Genomic DNA, 13,977 nt, shown 5'->3' on the forward strand with positions numbered 1-13,977 from the left:
TCAAGGGACAATGGGCATCTCTTGTATATCTCCGCATCCCAAAGGTCTCGAAGTTGCTGCTAGTGCTCTCATGTTTTGGATTACGCTAATCTTCTAAGATTGTAGGCACATCTACAATATATCTCTCTGTATGGCACTTACAAATCCATTTAGACATTATTATTTTCGTTCAGTTTACAAATATAAGAGTACAATTAAGTAGTAAGTAAGCTTTGTAGAATGTTACGCATCTGAACACACCACACTTGGTAGCCTTGACGACAGCAGGGTTTAAAGCTACCACACTTTGTTTCTTTAGGGATCCCACCATTTCCTCGAACAGCTTCCCAAAATACAGTCTCTTAAGATCGGCAAGGTTCTCGAGGAATGTATTTGGAAAAATTACCTTGTACTTTTTTGATATTTCTATAAGGATGACTATACCTTGTGCTCTAATCTCATGCCATACGACTTCTCTTCTCGAAGCCAATCCTTGAATAAACTTGCATTTGTTGCGTTGCCCCATTGAAATTGTTATTCAAACAAAATAGAGTACTTTGCAAATATCAAGAAGATAAGGAAAGTAATTATTACATACTTTTAGGGATTTGTGAATCCTTCAGCCTTTGCAAATTACCATCAATCAAAATATCCAAAATCCGTGCTCTATGGCATTTGGTAACAAGCTAGTTGCTAAACTATATAGCCTATCCTCTGTCAAACAATCTGTTTCTCGTCCCAATTAACTTGCACCAGTCATCTGCAACACAACACCAAAATTAAACCACAACATTAAAACCATAAAATGTTATTGCCTACGTAATAGAGAGAGGAAAGAGTGTAGGATTCTTACTCAAAGGAACCTTCCCCTTGTGCAGGGTTTGCAATCACCGCCAATCGCCTTGTAGCATGCCTCCACTTTCTTTCATCTTTATAAAATGTCATTCTCCATTTCTCTTCAAACTCATATGCAGGTAAACTATCTACCAGAGGGGGTCAATATCTCGAGTGGTTGCGGGGTACTCATCCTATTATTCATGAGTTACAACATTAGTGGATAATATGCAAATGTTAATCATATATTGTAAGTGGCTAAAGATTGAAGGTTTACTCGGAATACTATTTGGGAAAGTTCTAAAAGCTTGCAATTATACCAAGATGGGCAACCCCTTTTTTTTCTTTGTTAAGGCATGCTTGTCCATCCATGCCTTGTTCATCTCTCTAATGTGCTTCATAATTGTTTCTTTGTTTGCTAGCCTAAGTGCCCTAATGAGGCACACTTTGTCCAAAAGGGAAGAAGAAACATAGTCCACTTCATTCATCCTATGGCAACAAAATTTAAGGTTATGATGAAAGATTGAAACATAGTACGTCAAATATTCCTAATTCAAAGAGACTTAAGACATATATTCTCTTACCTGTTTAAGTGAGCTATCATTGTGAGACCCTTCCCCTTGCTATATCCTCATTGAATTCAATAAGGATAGCGTTAACACGAGGATGTCTTGATGCGACATTCTTGAATGCTATAGTTAGATAGTGCAAATCTAATTAGTCCCAAAACTATTTTATAAAAACAAAAGACCGCATTCCAAAAAGTAGGCAATTTAAGTAGACTCACATTTATTAATCTCCTCCATCCATGCCACAAATTGATGATTATCGTCCCACACATACAACATCTTGTTGCTCATGAATTCCCACTCTGTGCCTTTGATCGTATTCTCGAACTCCTCGTTTTTCAATCGCCAGATGTCATCCCATGCAATAACATCATCTTGAGTCACTTCTCTAACAGGATTATGGGATGAGAGGAGATAGAGCAAATGAACCTGCATTTATCGCAACATAGCCATTCGAATAAAATTCCCTTGCCAGCTTCTTGTACCTAAACTGCACTCTTCGTATAAAGGGGTTAGGCACAAGTCTGCACAAGAGAATAGGTGACAAAGGATTTGATTTCATAACCTACAGTGCACACACACATGTTATGCTTGGTAATCCAAAAGATATCGTATATAAGATTTGATAAAAAGTGGTTAACAATTACCTTCACTCTGTTAAGACTATCTTGTAGGAGTTCTAATCGCAAGTGAGTTGCATGAGTCACCATGAAACCCTCTTCTTTTTCAATTCCCTCGTCCACCTCTTCTACTTCCTTAGTTTCTTTATTGGATTTTGAAGAAGCATCTTTCTTCAAAGACTTAGCAACTTGACTTGGATTCCTTCGAGGAGGACTCCAATCATCATCATCTTCCTCTTGCACTTTCTTCCTCTTCTTGGTACTTGTCACTTCTTGGCTTGCTTATCTGGCAAGTGTGCTCGTTACGCATTTTGCACGCTTCAGATATGGGGTTTTCTTTGATGTGTTTGCAATAATCTAAACACATCGACATATACAAGACAGATTGCTCTTAAAAAAACAACTAAAAAAGAGCATAATCAGAAAGGTGGAGAGAGATAAAATAAGACTTACACAATCTCTGGCTGGTCACACAATGATGTATCGTTTGGTTTGATTTAACTTGTCCATATCACCATCTTGGAGGGAAAAAGGAAGAGGAACTTCTCCCACTTCAACATCGTCTATCGACATGCCAACATAACCAAGCGGCAAACCAATTTCATGGACAGTATCCACACTGGGGTCTACATGCAAAATGGTCCTAGTAGCTACCTTGGTATCATTGAATATCAAGGACACTTGTGTCCCTCTTTGGAATTAGGGAGACGCCATGAGGACGAACTAGTAGCACGAGAAGAAGGAAATTGAACAAGGAAGAAAGATTCCTAAAAGATATAAGAAAGCAAAAGATAAAAATATAGCCAAAAAACAATCGATATAAATAGAGGGATATATATAAATAGAGAGAAAAAAGTTTAAATTAAGAAAATTAGGGTTTTGAAAGAAGAGAAAGAAGAAGAGAGGAGAGGGAAGAAACAATGAAGAAAAGAGAAAGAAGAGGAGAGGAAAAGGACTAGAGGGGGGAGAGAGAGAGAGAGAGAGAGAGAGAGAGAGAGAGAGAGGAGAGTAGAGTAGTTTATTATCGTCCACCCCACGGAAGGCCAAATTATGACCCATGGGACCTTTCCAGATATACAATGAGTCTCCTCCCCCCCATGGTAGGAAAGGGTAGCTACGGTGAAAGAACGATCTATGCAGCGTGGTTCTCCCGAAAGCGTAACATGCGGGTGATGAGAGCCCCTAACTTCGATATAGGAGTAGTGGTCAGAAACTGGTGAAGTGGCCCCTATGAGAGAGAGGGAGAGGGGGCTGTCGTTTTATGGGGGAGGGGAGCGTTTTGCTTTTTCTTTTAGGAGGGGAGGGTTGCAGCGTGCGTTTTACTTTAGGGGGAGGGTTGCAGCGTGCGTTTTGCTTTAGGGGGGGGGGCTACTGTGTTCGCATGTAGGGAGGGGGAGGGGAGCCACATTCACGTGTAGGGGGGGAGTGGCTGTCGCATTCACAGGGGGGAGGGTCAAGCATTTAATGGAGGGGGGGAAGGCGCGTGCACTCCTCATCAACAATCGCCCTTAGTGGGGGGTAGGACACCCCCACCAACTAAGGGTGATGGTCGCCCTTAGTTGGTGGGGGGGGGAGGTCACCAACTAAGGGCGACGGTCGCCCATAGTTGGTGGGGGTCACCAACTAAGGGCGACTGTCGCCCTTAGTTGGCGACCCCTCCCCCTCCTTACTAAGGGCGACCGTCCTCCCCTCCCCCCACCAATTAAGGGCAACCATCCCCCCTCCCCCCCACCAACTAAGGGCAACCATCGCCCTTAGTGAGAGCCCTTAGTAAGAGTAAGGGCGATCGTCGCCCTTAGTGAGGGTGGGGGTCATCGTACACTTTAATACCTCTCTCTCTCTCTCTCTCTCTCTCTCTCTCTCTCTCTCTCTCTCTCTCTCTCTCTCTCTCTCTCTCTCTCTCACACACACACACACACACACACACACGATCAATTAATTTATCAATCACACGTATGACGCTATTGTCCAGAATTGACTCCACGTGGTGATGGAAGGGCATTATTCCCATGACACATTGCATATGCATTCTCTTGTGCTAAGAAGTTGTGCCTTTCACAACAAGTTATTAAACAAGTTATTGAACTTTTTGCAGGATGGACAGATATGGAACAACCCACTCTTTTCAAGCACATGCCTAAACTACCCACTCTTTCCAAGTAATGCCTAAACTACCCACTCTTTCCAAGCACATCTTTACTTGGGGATAAAATCATTGGCTTAAGAACTATACAAGGATGTACTCTTTACTTGAAATAAAAATGGATGGAATCATAAAAAAGAATGGTAGTAAGGTTATATCCTAATTTGGGATCACATAAGACATACAAAGGTCATGCAATCATCATATGGGAGTTAGTTATGGAATAATCATTATATGGGAGTTAGTTATGGAATAATCATTAAATGAGAGTTAGTTATGCAAGCATTTATTATATAGTATAATTATTAAAAACCAATTTTAGATTTTATGTATTAATGACACTATTTATAATGATTGAAGAATGTTTTTATATTTATGAGAATAATGATTATTTTTAAAAAATGAGTATTTTATTTTCTAATTTGTATAGAATTAGTGTTTAGATTTTGAATTCATTGTCACTAGTTTGTTGTGTGTTTGTGAGCTGGTTTTCTCAAGCTTGTGTGTTTGTGAGGTGGTTTTCTGAGAGCTTGGGTGTTTGTGAGCTGGTTTTCTTATAGCTTTTCTTGCCATGGATAACACTTCTTTTCACATTTTTGTAGGAGGTTTAGAGAGTGATCCTATTGTTAGAACTGTATAGGGTCATTTTTATATTACTAAAGCTGATGATTTTGATGGAATATTATGTTCTCTCTGGATTGAAAGTTTTTGCAATCAAACCACAAGAAGATATACCTATCTAGTCAACTAGACTCGCTGGAGAGGAACCATGTTATATCTTTGATAAAGATATAACAACAGAATACCTTGTTATTCCAATAATAGGAGAGTCAAGCAACACTACAGAGCAAGCATCCCAAAAGAAGTCATTATTGATCTTACAATAAAAGATTCTCCCAAAGGTACACCACTTCAAAAGAGTGTGGTCAAATACTTATTGTTTGAGGAATCTCGTGCTGTTGTTCTTCGTAGAATGTTATTAGCAAGCACACATATTGAGATAGTAGAAGAGATTCCTCAAATCTATAATGGCAATGTAGCTTTTGAGTTGCCAAATATACGTTATCCTTCAACCTCTCCAATGCAAGGAATGGAGCAAGCACGTGATGGCCATTGTTGGGTGAAACCTGCAGAGAGTCGTGTGTAAAGGAGTTGTACGAAAGAGTTCTTGTGGAGGCTTATTTGAGTGCACTTATGCCTTGTGTGAAATCAGAACTATGAACCACACACCGAATACAACATCATGGATTGGTAAGCTTATTGTCTTAGCTTAATTTTAGTAAACTTTGATTTATAAGAGTATTTATTGAAACTTTGTAACTTTTCACATATTAGGCAAGCTCACATAGAAACTTCCCTCTCTGGGTTTAACAAACAACAGATGGATATAGATCACTAGCTTGTTTCTACTCAAGAACAAACCTGTATTCACTAGCTTGTTTCTACTGCAAGAACAAACATGTATGTAGAAGAATGTGTGGTGCTACGGTGTACTATTATATGCGTGTTGACCCACGTATGTCGAGATTGATGATACATCAAGGGAAACATTTGCACGAGGTGCAAAGGGGCACATTGAGACAGGCATTGCAAAAGATAATAGAACTTGTGCAAGAGGTAGTTTCAAAGGTGACTACAAATGGTCCAAGGAAGGTACAAATGGATATCACCAAACAACTCGTATTGGATGCAATTGTTTTAGGAAGCATACGAAGAATGAATCAAATATTAGCAACATGGAGTTGTCAGTATTATTGGAACACATGCATCCCTTAATTCAATGTCAAAGGTAATGTTAATTTCATATTGATTTTAATTGTTTGGTAATTCTTGTGAACTTAAAGTTTACAGAGTTTGTTAAGTTGTCCAATTCTCTTGTAGATTCAGGAGAATGGTGTGTGCTTCTAGGATCAACGGTGGTTCAGTGCAAGGAGTAGAGTCAAGTATCTTATAATTGAAGAGACAATGCACTTTTGAGTTCTTTCATGGTAGTCGTTTTCCTAGGCAAGCTTTGGATGAGTCAGAGCAGTGTTATGTGTTTAAAATGTCAACCATAGGGCTTACATTGAGTTTAGATCTGGTGAACTGTATGCGCCAAACAAGAGACTGGGATTTGAGGAAGGCTTGTGTTTTTTTTATCACGCCAAGCATGTGCAAGGATGGACAACAATGGCTACACATGTATATAATCCAAGGTACAATTTGGTCTTATAATGTTCTTAAAAAATTGATCTTGTTTTTAGTACTTTTCCAATTGTTGTATGATGGCATGCAGCCTGCAAAGAGCTCATAACAATTGCAACTTGTGCGAAATGAAAGAGGAGGACACAGTGGCACAAGTGCTTTTTTGGGAAATGATTAACAATATTGTGGTCCAAAAAGGCTTTTCCAAGCCATATTTTTTTTTGGCTTCATGGTGGGCTGATGAGGCTGGAGCCAACTAGAGGGTAGTTAGGACAGTCTATAATAATGGACCAAAGAATATATTGGAAGGCCATGAGCATTCGTGTCTTTTTCATTGGGAACAAATCTTAAACATCCATACAATACAAAATGTAGTTATATGAATTTTCAGGAAGAGCACAAGTGACTATGTCGTCTCAGTGGCGTGCATTGATGAGTGAAGAAGAGGCACTTTTAAAATACAGACACATTAGATTGTGGTGGATGAACGGTAAAGTCATTAATGCAAACTTGCCATGAATTGTTGTCTTAGTTGGTGGCATACTAGATATCCCCATTAGAGGAAACATCTTGCAGGGATAAGTAGTACTTTCTTGGTTTTTTTAAAAGAATAGCTTGTATTTGGAATCTGAATTGTCAACTTAACTATTTGGTTATAGAATGTGGTTGGAGCTTGCAATCAACTTAATCTCTTGTTATAGGATGCTGACGACACCAGCGTACCGCACATGCCAAACATGCAAATTGATCAGCAGCAGGAGAGGGCTTAAGGGGAACCATCTCTTTATATGATGCAATTGTTTCAGACCTCGCTAATGTCCTCTTGCAATCCACAAAGAAGCATGCATTCATGCAAGGTAAATATCATGGAGTAGACCCTACAATAACAAAGTTGATGGTGGAGAATGCCATAACATCAAAATCTCCAAGTCCATTAAGCATGCAGATTGGTGGGGGAAGTAGTGAGTGGCACACCAATTCACGTATAGCCAAAAAAATTTAGTGATAACATTACCGTTAGCTAGCGTCGAAAACCCACAGTTATAAATCTCGAGGAAGATAACTCATCGCATCATCGAGAGTATGTCACAAAAAACAAGCCATGCAAGAAACAAGGTAGGAGATTAAACTTTCCACCCATTATTCCTTTAGCTCTATAGAAGGTGGTCAACACAATGCAGAGGGAGAGATAACTGAAGTAGAGGTGCAAGAAATTGTGGAGAGTGACATACATGATTTAATGTGGGCTATACGTTGAACATCTCTACACAACAAGGTAACTTGCCAAGGATGGTTAGGTGGCCAAGATGGTAAGTGCGAAAAGAGCATCAAGAACTGTGGGCAAGGTATTCCAACTTCTTCTTTTTAAGGTATGAGAGAATGGTCTAGGAGGCAAAGGTGTCAGTTCATGTGGTTTTGTAATAGTAGTGTGGATAATACTTGGAGAGTATGTAACACCATTTGTTAATCACCTGCTAGACCCCTAGTTGTTTGGCCAGTGGGATGAGGTACAATCTTGATTGTGGAAGAGATCCGAGCATTGGAGGCTGGTGGGTTTGTGTTGCAAAAGGGATAATGTCAGGAAGCAAATGATGTAGGTCAACGTTTCAACAAGGTACAAACGTGGCATATCGGATATGGTAGCCAAGAGAATAGATTCAACAATTTCAAGGACAACTACGGTCTTTGAGCATTTGGTCATTACGGTCAAGAAGATGGAAGTGTTTGTAATTGAGACTGAGGAAACCCTAGTATGCAATGAAAAATACCGGGTGACTATGGGAAAGAATCCATCATGCACATGTCCTGATTTTCAAATCAAGGTAGGTGCTGGACGACCATATTGTGCATGCAAGCACCTTTATTTTTTATATTTGTGTATCTTTGGGTTAGATGCAAACCATAATATGTTTATACATCAACCCACTCTAAAAAAGGAGGACCTAATGAGAATGTTCAACAGCAACAGGAGAACAATGTGAAAAGGACCTAGTACTGTTGATGACATTGTACTGTAGTTTTGAAAAGATCCTTCATGTTGCAATATAATAAAATGTCCTTTGTCTCAATTCTCTAGCAAAGACTATTTACTTTTCATTTTTTTAATGTTTTAGTAAGATAATTAATATGTCAATGGCTTGAATATGTTCATTCCATTCATCTACTTTTCTAAATAAAGGGGATAGCCATGCATCTACTTTTCTAAATTTAGGAAAAAGCCATGCATGTACTTTTCTAAATTTAGGAAAAATCCATGCATCTACTTTTCTAAATTTAGTAGCCATGCAAAGTACCTTTTTACTTTTTCCTTTGTGTATCTATAATTTTGACCTCTTTGTTGATCTCTAATGGCTTCTTCCAATGGCCCCAACTATACCCATAAGGAAACCCTAGATAGGGTTTGCAAAGATTTATGCACGAAAACGGGCGGAGATGTGACATAACATCTCAAAATCATGATAGAGGCCTACAATCTTTGGATGAAAATGCTAGTGGATGAGCTTATTGATTCTAGAGATTTGTATGCGTTTCAACAAGGTACAAATGTGGCATATCGGATATGGCAGCCAAGAGAATAGATTCGACAATTTCAAGGACAACTACGGTCTTTGAGCATTTGGTCATTACGGTCAAGAAGATGGAAGTGTTTGTAATTGAGACTGAGGAAACACTAGTATGCAATGAAAAATACCGGGTGACTATGGGAAAGAATCCATCATGCACATGTCCTGATTTTCAAATCAAGGTAGGTGCTGGACGACTATACTATCCATGCAAGCACCTTTATTTTTTATTTTTGTGTATCTTTGGGTTAGATGCGAACCATAATATGTTTATACATCAACCCACTCTAAAAAAGGAGGACCTAATGAGAATGTTCAACAGCCAACAGGAGAACAATGTGAAAAGGACCTAGTACTATTGATGACATTGTACTGTAGTTTTGAAAAGATCCTTCATGTTGCAATATAATAAAATGTCCTTTGTCTCAATTCTCTAGCAAAGACTATTTACTTTTTGTTTTTTTAATGTTTTAGTAAGATAATTAATATGGTTATATGTCAATGACTTGAATATGTTCATTCAGCTCATCTACTTTTCTAAATAAAGGGGATAGCCATGCATCTACTTTTCTAAATTTAGGGAAAAGCCATGCATGTACTTTTCTAAATTTAGGAAAAATCCATGCATCTACTTTTCTAAATTTACTAGATAGCCATGCAAAGTACCTTTTTGCTTTTTGCTTTGTGTATCTATAATTTTGACCTCTTTGTTGATCTCTAACGGCTTCTTCCAATGGCCCCAACTATACCATAAGGAAACCTTGGATAGGGTTTGCAAAGATTTATGCACGAAAACGAGCAGAGATGTGACATAACATCTCAAAATCATGATGGAGGCCCACAATCTTTGGACGAAGATGCTAGTGGATGAGCTTATTGATTCTAGAGATTTGTATGCGTTTCAACAAGGTACAAATGTGGCATATCAGATATGGCAACCAAGAGAATAGATTTGACAATTTCAAGGACAACTACGGTCTTTGTGCATTTGGTCATTGCGGTCAAGAAGATAGAAGTGTTTGTAATTGAGACTGAGGAAACACTAGCATGCAATGAAAAATACCGGGTGACTATGGGAAAGAATCCATCATGCACATGTCCTGATTTTCAAATCAAGGTAGGTGCTAGATGACCATATTGTGTATGCAAGCACCTTTATTTTTTATATTTGTGTATCTTTGGGTTAGATGTGAACCATAATATGTTTATACATCAACCCACTCTAAAAAAGGAGGACCTAATGAGAATGTTCAACAGCAACATGAGAACAATGTGAAAAGGACCTAGTACTGTTGATGACATTGTACTGTAGTTTTGAAAAGATCCTTCATGTTGCAATATAATAAAATGTCCTTTGTCTCAATTCTCTAGCAAAGACTATTTACTTTTCATTTTTTTAATGTTTTAGTAAGATAATTAATATGGTTATATGTCAATGGCTTAAATATGTTCATTCCATTCATCTACTTTTCTAAATAAAGGAGATAGCCATGCATCTACTTTTCTAAATTTAGGGAAAAGCCATGCATGTACTTTTCTAAATTTAGGAAGGATCCATGCATCTACTTTTCTTAATTTAGTAGATAGCCATGCAAAGTACCTTTTTGCTTTTTGCTTTGTGTATCTATAATTTTGACCTCTTTGTTGATCTCTAATGGCTTCTTCCAATGGCCCCAACTATACCCATAAGGAAACCCTGGATAGGGTTTACAAAGATTTATGCACGAAAACGGGCGGAGATGTGACATAACATCTCAAAATCATGATAGAGGCCCACAATCTTTGGATGAAGATGCTAGTGGATAAGCTTATTGATTCTAGAGATTTGTATGTGTGGAATATGAAGGTTAGAAGTGCTATCAACACTTGGTGAAGTTATGGGTATATTGCCAAAGAGATGGAGGAGCCCTACAAGAGGAGTTAAAGAATAGAGTAGCCCAAAAAAGCGTATAGGTGTAGGAATCATAGGTAGTTATATTATGTTATCAATTTTAAATAATGTTTGATTGCAGTAGCCCTTATAAGTACGTAGTTGTAGATGTAATAACCTTTTTTAGATAAAGCGGTCTCAACTATAGATCACCTTGTCTTTTATATTAATTGCCTTGGCAAATTTTTGGTTTGTTGTTGTTTTGATTAATTATGTCAAATTCTCGGTTTGTTGTATGTTTTGAATAACAATTATGATAGAAGAGTTGTATTTGGAAGGTGTATGTAAAAGAACTTGGGTTTATTTGTAATTGAAAGCGGCATTTTTTATCCTAAGGATGTAATCTCGTCATGTTCTTACTCTGACTTCCTCTCACTCTCACTCTCTCTCTACCTCTTCCTCTCAAATAATTAGGCCATGATATTAATCACAATTGAAAAATTATTGACCTTTATAAATTTACATTCTTCACTACTTCTTAATATCTAGTACACAATGCATAATAGATATCTTGCCTATAATGAAATTATCTTGTATGTATAATTCTTTAGATTATTCACCTTGTTAATTGTACTCACATCATGTAATGATATGCTGTCACATGCAAAGGCTTCAAATGACATACAAACATATGTAAAGGCATGCAATGACATGCAACACTATGCAAAGGGCATGGAGTACCATGCAATGACATGCACATGCAATAACATCTAGATGCAATGCCATGCCATGCAATGAAATGTATTGCAATGGCACATACATGTATTGACATGAAATTGGATTTTAAAGACATGCAATGACATGCAACACTATGCAAATGACGTGCAACACTATGCGAAGGGCATGGAGTACCATGCAATGACATGCACATGTAGTAACATCCAAATGCAATGACATGCCATGCAATGCAATGTATTGTAATGGCACATACATGCATTGACATGCAATTGGATAATAAAGAGCAGGCAATGTCATGCAAACACAAAAATACAAATGTAGAAAATAAACTCACATGTAATGCTATGCAAATGCATGTAAAGACGAGGGCGAGAGAGAGAAAACGAGGTGAAAGAGAGACAGGGGCCAAAGGGAGGGAAGAAGAGATTATGCATAGGGAGGGTTGGACAAGGAGAGAGAGAGAGGGAGGGTTGGAGAGTGAAAGGAAAGGAGGCAGAGGAGAGATAGGGAGGGTGGGAGAAGGAGAGAGAGGGAGGGTGGGAGAGTGAAAGGGAAGGAAGGAGGGGGAAATGAAGGAGAGAGAGAGAGAGAGAGAGAGGGGGGGGAGGATAGAGAGAGCTATCAAAGAGAGCGAAGGATAGAGAGAGTGAGATAGGGAGGATACATAGAGTGAGAAAAGAGAAGGATAGAGAGAGTGACAGGGGGGAGGATAGAGAGAGTTAGCAAAGAGAGACAAGGATAGAGAGAGTGAGAGAGGGAGGTTGGGAGAGTAAAAGAGAGGGAAGAGAGAGAGGGGGAGGGAAGAGAGGTTGGGAGAGTAAAAGGGAGGGAAAAGAGTGGGAGAAGGAGAGAGAGGGTGGTGTGGGTGGGCTGGGCAGTGGTGGTGGGCAGAGATGGTGGTGGCAATAGTTAGAGAGATTGTTCAAGTAGAGAGAGAGGACACTCATGAAAATCTCCCTCCACCAAGCTCCCTCAAAAATCACACTTCGTCTGTTTCTTCCCGTAGCCATGCCTGTTCCTTTTGCCTTGCCACCAACCATCATCATCATGTCTTCCTTTTCTACAAGTGCACGGCCATTTCTTTCCCTCAAGACATGTTCGTGTCCTCATCCTTAGAGCATATGCCCCTTCCTTCATTTTCCTTGTAGCCATGACCGTGTCTTCTTTGCCATGCCTGTTCCATTCCCTTGTCGGGAAGCGTACACCCGTGTCCTCATCTGAGTGTATGCCCGTACCTTCTTGAAAGCGTACAGTCGTACCTTTCAAAAAATAAAAAAAAGCAGACAGAGACATTGTCCACAAGGGGGTCTAGCACTACCATTCCACACATTGAAACGCTTACTGTGGGAGGGGGTTCTCGTAGCGAAGAGTTCACGTAGCGCGGTATGGCTCTTAACCATTCCAATGGTAATTTTAATGCACTGACAGTGCACTTCCAAGGTCAAAATGTCAATCCTTTCTTTTTTCTTTGTAGGGTATTCCTCCAAGATGTTACAGGTGCTGATAAGTCTGGGGATTGTAATGAGCTCTTGCGCTCAATCACAATAGGAAACATGTGCTTAAAATGATCAAGGATCCCTTCGGCAAGAAGATACGTTTGGCGATGGCCGATGATATCATGTCTGAGGTAGCCTAAACTATTAGTAGTGCTAAAGTTGTTAATGCTTGTGATGAGGTAGGCATTAGCACTATGGGCTCTATAAGGCACTTCATCAGTTGCTAGGAGATACCCTTCACAAAGGTATCACACACAACCTTTTTCCTCCGCCTCTAAGAGTGTATCATTAGCTGAAGGAGTGAGCAATGAAGATGTTAAATGGCAGGATTGGTGAGTATTATCATATCCCCACGACACCCTCTCCATTGCAGCATGGGGGAAAAAGAAGGCCGCACATGATATGGTTTTGTTCCCTTACAATGAATTCAACAACATATTTGTGGACCTTTAAATGCTACAAAAGGCTATGATATTATTCTATGGATTGCCTGCAGGATGTGAGTGGGGTTCATAACATTGTAATGTTTTTGTTCATGTGTAGGTTTTTGCAAAGAGCGTTAAATAGAAGCCTCCCCCTTTGTAAAATCTTAATGGTGTTTATGCACTGTTATTCTACTCCTGCCCTAAGCCATTTACATTGAATTTCTTGATAATTCAATTATTTTTGGCCTAATCCTCTCCAAAGTGAATTGGTGGCCACTCTTGCTTCAAACAAGAGTAGAACCCTCAATCCCTCAAGCCAAAGGAAAGCTTACAATGCTCCATGTAAGCTAATTTTTCTAACTTGTTTAATTTTTAAATCTATGGTTTTCTTGATTTTCATGTTTTACTGTTGACTGAATTAATTCAAATGGTATGCCTTTGAGGAAAAGTCCACCTCCTTCTCTTCTTTACATTCCAGACTTTCTTAATCCTAGAAAGATTAACTAGTGAAGGGAAGGAGGCTAGAGAGAGTGAGTATTACAATCATGAAATGCA

The sequence above is a fragment of the Cibotium barometz genome, chromosome 33 (assembly GCF_041138505.1).
Source record: "Cibotium barometz isolate CiBa-2024 chromosome 33, ASM4113850v1, whole genome shotgun sequence".
NCBI lineage: Eukaryota > Viridiplantae > Streptophyta > Polypodiopsida > Cyatheales > Cibotiaceae > Cibotium > Cibotium barometz.